Source organism: Nicotiana tomentosiformis, chromosome 2 (genome assembly GCF_000390325.3).
Source record: "Nicotiana tomentosiformis chromosome 2, ASM39032v3, whole genome shotgun sequence".
Lineage (NCBI taxonomy): Eukaryota > Viridiplantae > Streptophyta > Magnoliopsida > Solanales > Solanaceae > Nicotiana > Nicotiana tomentosiformis.
The window spans coordinates 149,847,718-149,856,108 of NC_090813.1; positions in this window are offsets into that span (position 1 = coordinate 149,847,718).

Here is an 8,391-nt window from a genome sequence, read left to right on the forward strand (position 1 = left end):
AACTCAATGAGCATTAAAAGCATAAACAATTCTACTAAGTAGATCTAGTGATATTGTATTCATAATCCATGAAAGGACAATTGTATTTCATATCTCCCAATCTTCATGTAGCTCTGGCATAAACGAATCCTTGGTGCAAGTACCAATAACGAACCCTAGCTTCCGCTTGGCTTGGAGTGCAATTTTCATCGACCTCCGCCATAATTCGTAATACTCAGATCCTGTGAGTTGAACTGGAATCCATACGGAGCCTGGAGTGTCTGACGGATGCGCAAACAAGAGATGGGTGTGGTCAATTTTCTCTGTCGCCATAGCCGATTCGATAGGATCGAGAGAAGAAGAATAAGAAGAAAAGGAAGGAGATAAAGCTTCGCTCATATAAAATCAGAGAAAGAACGAGAGAATAATGGTTGCTCACAACTCTAATACCATGTTAAGCAATAGTCATGGAAGCTTCTAGATTAAGCTGGGAGAGATCATTTGATAAATAAGAAGAACTAGTTGGACAAAAAGTTTTATTTTTGTACTGTTTTATTCAAAAAATGTAGTGTGCATCCTTTTATACAAAACTTCTCTAACTAACTCTAACTGTATCCATGAATGCCTAATTATATAATTAACAAATTTCGTAACTAACTTGATTCCAGCTAAGTGCCAGCTGGCTTCCTACTCATGTAATGCCTTCAACAGTTTCGAGTTATGGTTAGTCACCTAGAGTTTTTATGTTAATTTAAAAATATTTTCTCGATTTCACAAAAGGGTATAAGTGTAACGACTCGGTCGATTATTTTGAGCTTAAGCATTTCATTCAGTGGTTTGAGACTTTGAGTAGCTTCATATTATGTATTATGACGTGTGTGTATGGTTGGTTTCGCTTTTTAAATGGTTCGGGATTGATTTGGAAGAATGACTCTCATTTTAGAAGTTTTAAGTTGTAAGAGTTGACCAAGGTTTGACTTTTGGGTAAACGGACTCGGAATCGAGTTTTGATTATTTCGATAGGTTCGTATAATAATTTTGTACTTGTACGTATGTTCGGATTTAGTTTCGGAGGTTCCTAGAAGAATTCGACACTATTTGTCGAAAGTTGACAATTTGAAGAACTTAAGAGTTCATAAGTTTGACCAAGAGTTGACTTTGATATTATTGCACTCCAATTGGTGTTCCAAAACTTTGGATAGGTCTATATAGTTGAATTGAACTTGTGTGCAAAGTTTAAAAATAATCCAAAGTGTTTAAGTGTGATTCTGACACTCTTTTGAAAGAATAAAGATTTAATAACTTAAGAGGAATTCTATTCAGTTTGAGCCTCGATTCTTTGTTGTGATGTTTCCGTGGGTATTTTGAGGCTTAGGATAAGTTTGCATGATGTATTTGTACTTATTGATATGATTGGATGGGGTCCCGAGGGTTTTGGGTGTATTTTGAAATATTGGTTGAGAAACTAGTTAAGGATTTGAAGTTTGACCCATATTCAATATCGGATCAAAATAACCTCTTTTCTGTGTTTTGAGTGCGCAAGCAAGTTTGTAGCGTGTTTTATGATTGAAATGCATATATGGTTTGTGTCCGGGAGGTTTCGAATAAGTTTTGGGGTGCTAAAAAGAAGATTTTCTTATTGCTTTTTTCCTGGTGTAAATAATTACGAAAATGCCATTGAAATTTTCAGACTTCTTTTAAAACCTCAAAACATCATATCTCCCTCATTTTAAGGCCACATTGGTTGATTCAATAGGCTATCTTGGGTGTAATCTCGCAAGAATTGTGTTGGGCTTATCAAACGTGAGTTTCAGGATCATCTACGATCTGAATCGAGCTGGAACAGCTATTGCATTTGTTTTCTTGTTTTGGAATTTAGTTACTTTTTCTCATAAGGTTTTGAAGCTCGGTTTCTAGCGATTTTGGAAGTGATATTCATCTACAAACATTCGATAAGTGATTCTAATTAATTTTTAACTATATTTCATGAATATAACTTAGATTTTAACACCAAATTTATGAAAAACAAAGAGGAAAATTGGAAACTTTTGTCAAATTTTTGAAAAATGAAGAATTGAATTTTGAGAGTCGATTTGGACTCGGATTTTGAAAACAAAATACATATATGGACTCGTGGGGTTATGAATAGTCGGAATCTATCCTTGGACCCGGGATTTGACCGGCGGGGCCCGGGGTTGACTTTTGTTGACATTTTTAAAAAAACGTAAAGATCATAACTTTATTGATTGTAATTGGTTTTTCTTGCTTTGTTTGATGTTATTAAGTCATTTTTGGTTAGATTTGAGCCGTGTGGAAGCAAATTTTAGGGGAAAAGCTATTTCCGAGGATTGAGTTAGCCTAGTTGAAGTAAGTATCATGCCTAACTTTCTGTGAGGGAAACTGCCCCTTAGGATTTGGGTTGATTGTTCTATTTGTGTTATGTGAAAGCCGTGTACTCCAGGTGACGAGTGGTTACATGGACTATATGTAGTATTTGACCGATTTAGGTTATCTAGACTCTTTCCATGCCTTTAATTGAATTGTCATAACATGTTATATCTATTCTTACATGCTCTATTTGACGTTTTTAGCACTTGTTCTACCTCTTAATTGTTATTTAGATCTTACATGATTTATTTGAAGTTATTGCCTTCCTTATTGTCTTGTTACCTCTTAATTGTTGAATTACTTTTAATTGAGGTTGTTATTTCGTGGAATATCACTTGTTGAGTTATTGGTGTTGAAGTTGTAATAGGCGTTATCACATTGAGGCGAAGTTGTTAATTGTTGAGATACCGTTCCTTGTTGAGCATTCTCATTTATTTTGTTAGTGTAGAAATTCTTGTACACATTGTGATTGAGCCATGGGCTATTTGTTACGAAAACATTGGTGTTTTTGACTTTGTGGCAAGTTGTGGCATATGAGCACTTGTGGTGCTAGTTGTGATTGTGTTGTGATATTGATACGCATGCGGTGGTATAAGGCTAGGGGTTGATACGCATGCGGTGAGATAAGGTGGGCTTGATACGCGTGTTGCTAGTAGGGGAACTACTTGAAGCCACGCGGTGAGATAAAGGTGGGCTAAAATGCGTGCAACTATTTCGGGAAAAATGATTTTCAAAACTAAATGTAAGGCTCACACGGTGATATAAGGAAAGATTGTGATTGAAATTATGAAATGTGAATAGGAGGCGGTACCTCGATTGTGATTTTTATTGTACATTCCATGTTGGAACAACTTGTTGATTTGAACGGTCATTGTTATTGTGTTTGGTTATTCGTTGTTATCTTAGTGTTGGAACGAATGTGATTTCTTATGTGAGTCATGCATTCTATGTGATTTGTTGTGTTATTTTAATATGCCAATTTGTGCCTCCATTATACCTTGGTGAATTGATTGTCAATGTGAATTTAATTGCGTGGAGTTATTATATCATATTCTATTGAGTTGGTGGTAAAATAATGGTTTAAATTTAAAAAATTATTAACATACTTTATTCTATGTGCCTCTTAAGATAAAACTTGTTATCTCACTCGGTGCCTTATTATTCTAAATGGTTATCGCACGTTCACTATAATTGGGTTCTCAAATTATACTCATTATCCTGTTAAATGTTTACCTTACTTAAAATTATTATAATGTTTTTTTTAACAATTTTTATATTTAATTAGTTAATTTAACTAATGTTTTACTTTGTTTAAAAATAATATTTTCACTCAATTTTATTAATTTCTAAACTAAACCCATCCGATACTCTGTTTCGTATAAATTGTACATTATTTTACTTTACTTGATTTCTAAAATAAACTCATTATTTTATTTGACGCCTTATATTATTCAAGATTGTTATTATGTTTTATGGTGTTTAAATATATCTCTCGTTCATCTAAATTGATATTTGTCACCGTTGCAAAGTACATGGTAGCACGTGGGCTTTACCGTGCGAAGGTGATTGTTATTGTGGGCACGAGTTACCATATGTGTGAGATTTAAAAATCGTGGTCCATGACTTGTGCTTTATGAGGTGTAGTGTCTCGGAGTAATTCTTGTTGTAAGTCCATGCGTTGGGAGAGACTTGATTATTTGAGTTGTCATCTATTTTTCCTTATTTGAGTTCATTTACATCTCATCGGTATTTTGATTATGTTGTTTCTTTATTACTCTTTTACTACTTGCTACCATTTGTGTTTCTATTACTTCATTGTTGGTTGTAAATCAATAATATTTCCGTCGTTGGTCTTACATTGATGTTCTTTCCATTGTTAGCTTATGTATATCTTGAACATGTTTCTATGTCTAGTAGGTGTCTTGACTTGGCCTCGTCACTACTCTACCGAGGTTAGGCTTGATACTTACTGGGTATCGTTATGGTGTACTCATGCTACGCTTCTGCATATTTTTATGCAGATCCAGGTATTCTGATCGTGTTGTGGAGAGTTGTGTCTGTGCGACGGGAGACTTCAAGGTATACCTTCTTGACGTTCGCAGGCCTCGGAGTCACCATCTTACTTCATTATGCTAATGTTAAATTATAATTCAAAATAGTATTGTGTTTAGAAATTCTAGTGTGTTTCAGTAGTGCTTATGACTTCGTACTACCGATTTTGGAAAATGTATAACTATTGGCTGTTTGCGGCTATGTATGTCATTTAATGATTTATGATTAATGATTAAATAGTACAATTCTGTTATTAAATCAGCATGTGTTAGGCTTACCTAGTCTTAGAGACTAGGTGCCATCACGACATCCTAAGGTAAAAATTGGGGTCGTGACAAGTTGGTGTCAGAGCTCTAGGTTCATAGGTACTACGAGTCATAAGCAAGTTTAGTAGAGTCTTGCGGATTGGTACAGAGATGTCTGTACTTATCTTCGAGATGCTACAGAACTATTAGAAAATTCCACTCTTTTCATTCCTTATCGTGCGACATTGATTCAGCTTGAAGCATATATCTTATATCCCTTTACATCCACTTATATATGATGTTGCGCACTCGGTATCAGCTATGCTCCGACTGTTTGTAATGATGAGAATGGGCTACATGGGGGCCATGGATTCTCGATCATTGTCTCGAGGTATTGTCCAGACTAAGGACGCGAATGTGTTGGTAGATCTTCAGTTATTCAAGTGTGGGATGCAACTAGTTCATGTATCTGATTGATGTTGTACGAGCTTATAAAGGTTGGTAATGTGGATCATCGGATGTTGTGCCCTATGACTCCACGCCAAGTGGGGGAGTCTACTATCGACGATCAGATTGCATGGTCAAATGTCATGTCAGTTTTGGGTCTGAGGTATATATGCAGTGTTAAGGGGCTCCCCGGAATTGTACATGACTAAGATATGAGATTTTCCTGGGATGGTGTTGGAACTTGTAGTATATATGTATCATTGCTAAATCTACATTTTAGTATCAAAGAGGTTAGAGAAACATCTTCAGATTTACAGAAGGCCTCTTCAAAGTGGGTATCTCGGTTGCAACATTGTTGGGTGCTCCAAAGGAAATACAATAGTTTATGGGCTTTCAGATGACGTGGTTCATGCTGGGGTCTTCTGCGGTGAGCTTTGACTTAGGATCATTGTGTACCGACAAGGGAAAGTGTTGACTTGAATACAAGTCGAGAAGGATTCGAAGAAATGGGTTAGCTCGATGGTGTTGGGTCAGCATAGCAACAAAGGTAACTAGTTCTTTTGGTGTTGTAATGCTTCACCAGCATTCTGTGGAAATACTCTTGGGTTTGATGGCTTGCGTGACTTGGTTGAGTTGGGGAGTTCAGTTATGATGGCTTGGTGGTGTGCGGACTGGCCTCAAAGAGTTCTTAATAGTGTCGACCATGGCTTGAGCTAGATGTCTGCTACCGACATAAGGAACGTGTGGCGTGTTATGATTTTCACCTGGATGGGGTCACGAGTTATAGACAGCATGGATGATTTCAGATGTTTAGAAGAATGCTAGCATTATTGGATACCACCTAAGAAGGGTTCGCACTCCAGAAGGCACAATGTGTTTCGACTTGCGGATGCCTGACTAGTATTACGGTAATCGCTTGGTTGATCGACTGTTGATGTCCAAATTATGCTTTGTGGCATAAAAAAATTATAAATGTACTTCTCGTTGGCTGACCGTATGTGAGGAATGTGTCAGTTATTTGAGTAGTGCAGTTAGGATCGGATATGGAGATTCTAGTATTTTAGGGATTTAAAGACTAAATGGGTTCTCGAGGCAGATTGTTCCATGGTTGTGAATGGTGAAGGTATGTTAAGAGGTTGGCAACTGATATTATGTACTATAGATATGTTATTGTGGACCTTTCGGAGGCTATCTACCTACTTCAAAAAGATCAGAATTGATATGAAGGCTACTAGTAGGTCTAATAATGATGTGTGAATTGGGTCAGATTTATCTACTCAACCCAGTTATTGTGGAGGGGTATGTTATTGGTTAGGGTGGATCATATTCGTGTTCTGATATGTCTCATGTGTTACCCTCCTATGTTGCGATGGGTTGTGATCTGTTGGTTATCTGCACGCCGATGCGGTTATGTTTGGGCTTTGTAGCGAAATTCGAGCGAGATTGCTCTTGGGGTGTTGAATGGTTGATTGTGCCTTGGTTATGGTCTTCCTGTTTCTAGTATATAGTGATATTCGTATCTCCATGGTTATGGTCACACGCTTTATGTGTTTGTTGTTGATATGCTTATGGTTGTTGATTATGAGTATCATGGTTCGACATATTCTAGGTGGAACGGTATTGGATTGGGTCATGCATCACAGCGGCGTTATGCTAGGATGTGATCCGTTGTGATTATTTCGTGTGTTATGTTTCCCCTTATGTGGTGGATTGATAGCATTACGCTTCGTGGTGGTAATTGTTGAGCTGGTTATTGTTTGTTAGTGCACGGATTGCATGGTACGTGGCTCTAAGTTGGATTTGTGTGACAGGTCGGTCGAGCAGCTTGTATCGAATGTGAGGTTATTAGGCATAAAATAAGTGTCATCGGATTTGATTAAGGTATTTTTGCAAGAATTGTGTCACTTATCAGCTTAGATTTTGGTTAAGGTTTTTATCGGGCAAGAGAGCTCCACGACTTATTGATATGATGGGTGGTTATGAGTTTTTGTATGTTTATTTCATCATTGGCAGTGTACGAAGGTTTAGAACAAGGTTTTAGTTGATATGAGGTTTGTTACCGGTGTCGGGTCGGTTATCAAGCAACTATTGCGGTCGGAAGTTATTTCTATGAGTATTTGAGTTATGTGGTATATCATGTGATTATGACTTGAGATATGATTATGGATTGATACAGCTTGTTCAGAGTTATACGATGCATAGATGAAAGAATCGGGTCATATAATATGTTACGGATATTGGGGATTTGGGTTTTAAGGTTTATGGACTAAGGTTGAAGTAAGGATCCTCTGTTATGTGGTATTGTCGGGTTTATATGAATTGGGGTGACGTGGGATCACCTACGGTTATGTGTATGGTGAGGTTATATGGCGATTTGATGGCTTTGGAATGACTCTTGGCACGTTCGAGGACGAATAAATGTTTAAGTGGAGAAGAATGTAACGACCCGACCGGTCGTTTTGAGCTTTAGCGTTCCATTCTGTCACGACCCAAAATCCAACTAGTCGTGATGGCCCCTAATCCAACCCGATAGGTAAGTCAATTAACAACTATCCAATTTAATGAGATTTATTGAGACAAATGAATGATAAAATAATTGAACCTTCATACATTTCCCAAGGACTAGTAGTACAAATCATGAGCTTCTAAGATTTAGAATTTACAAAGCCGGTATGAAATAAAGTACATTATTTGTTTGAAATATACATGAAAAGATTAAAATTCTAAAGCTACCAAGATCAAGAGGCAGTTATGATCGGAACGCAGGTACATCTTCAAATCTATCTCTCGCCGTACACAACAACATCATCATCCAACATCTGCACGCAAGGTGCAGAAATGTAGTATGAGTACAACCGACCCCATGTACTCAATAAGTAACATACCTAACCTTAGGTTGAAAGTAGTGACGAGCTGGAACAAAGGTCGGAGTCCAGCACCAAAAGCCAACAACAGTTCATAACAACATATAAAAGTGATAAAAGTAGTAACTCGGAGATAAAATTCTCAGCTCGTTCACAGTTCCAAAAAAATAGGCATATTTTTCACGTAAATCAGTGAAAACCCAAATCTTATACCGAATAACCAAAATATGAGTAAGTTTGTAAAACTGTGATTTTTCCCAAAACTTTCAACAGGTAAATATTTTATTTTCAAATGGCATGAGGAAAATACATCTCTATGCCTACATGTCAATGTGTATGTGAAGTCATGAATGATGCAATGCCGTACATCATGAGGAAAATACATCTATATGCATGTATGTCAAGTGTGCATGCCA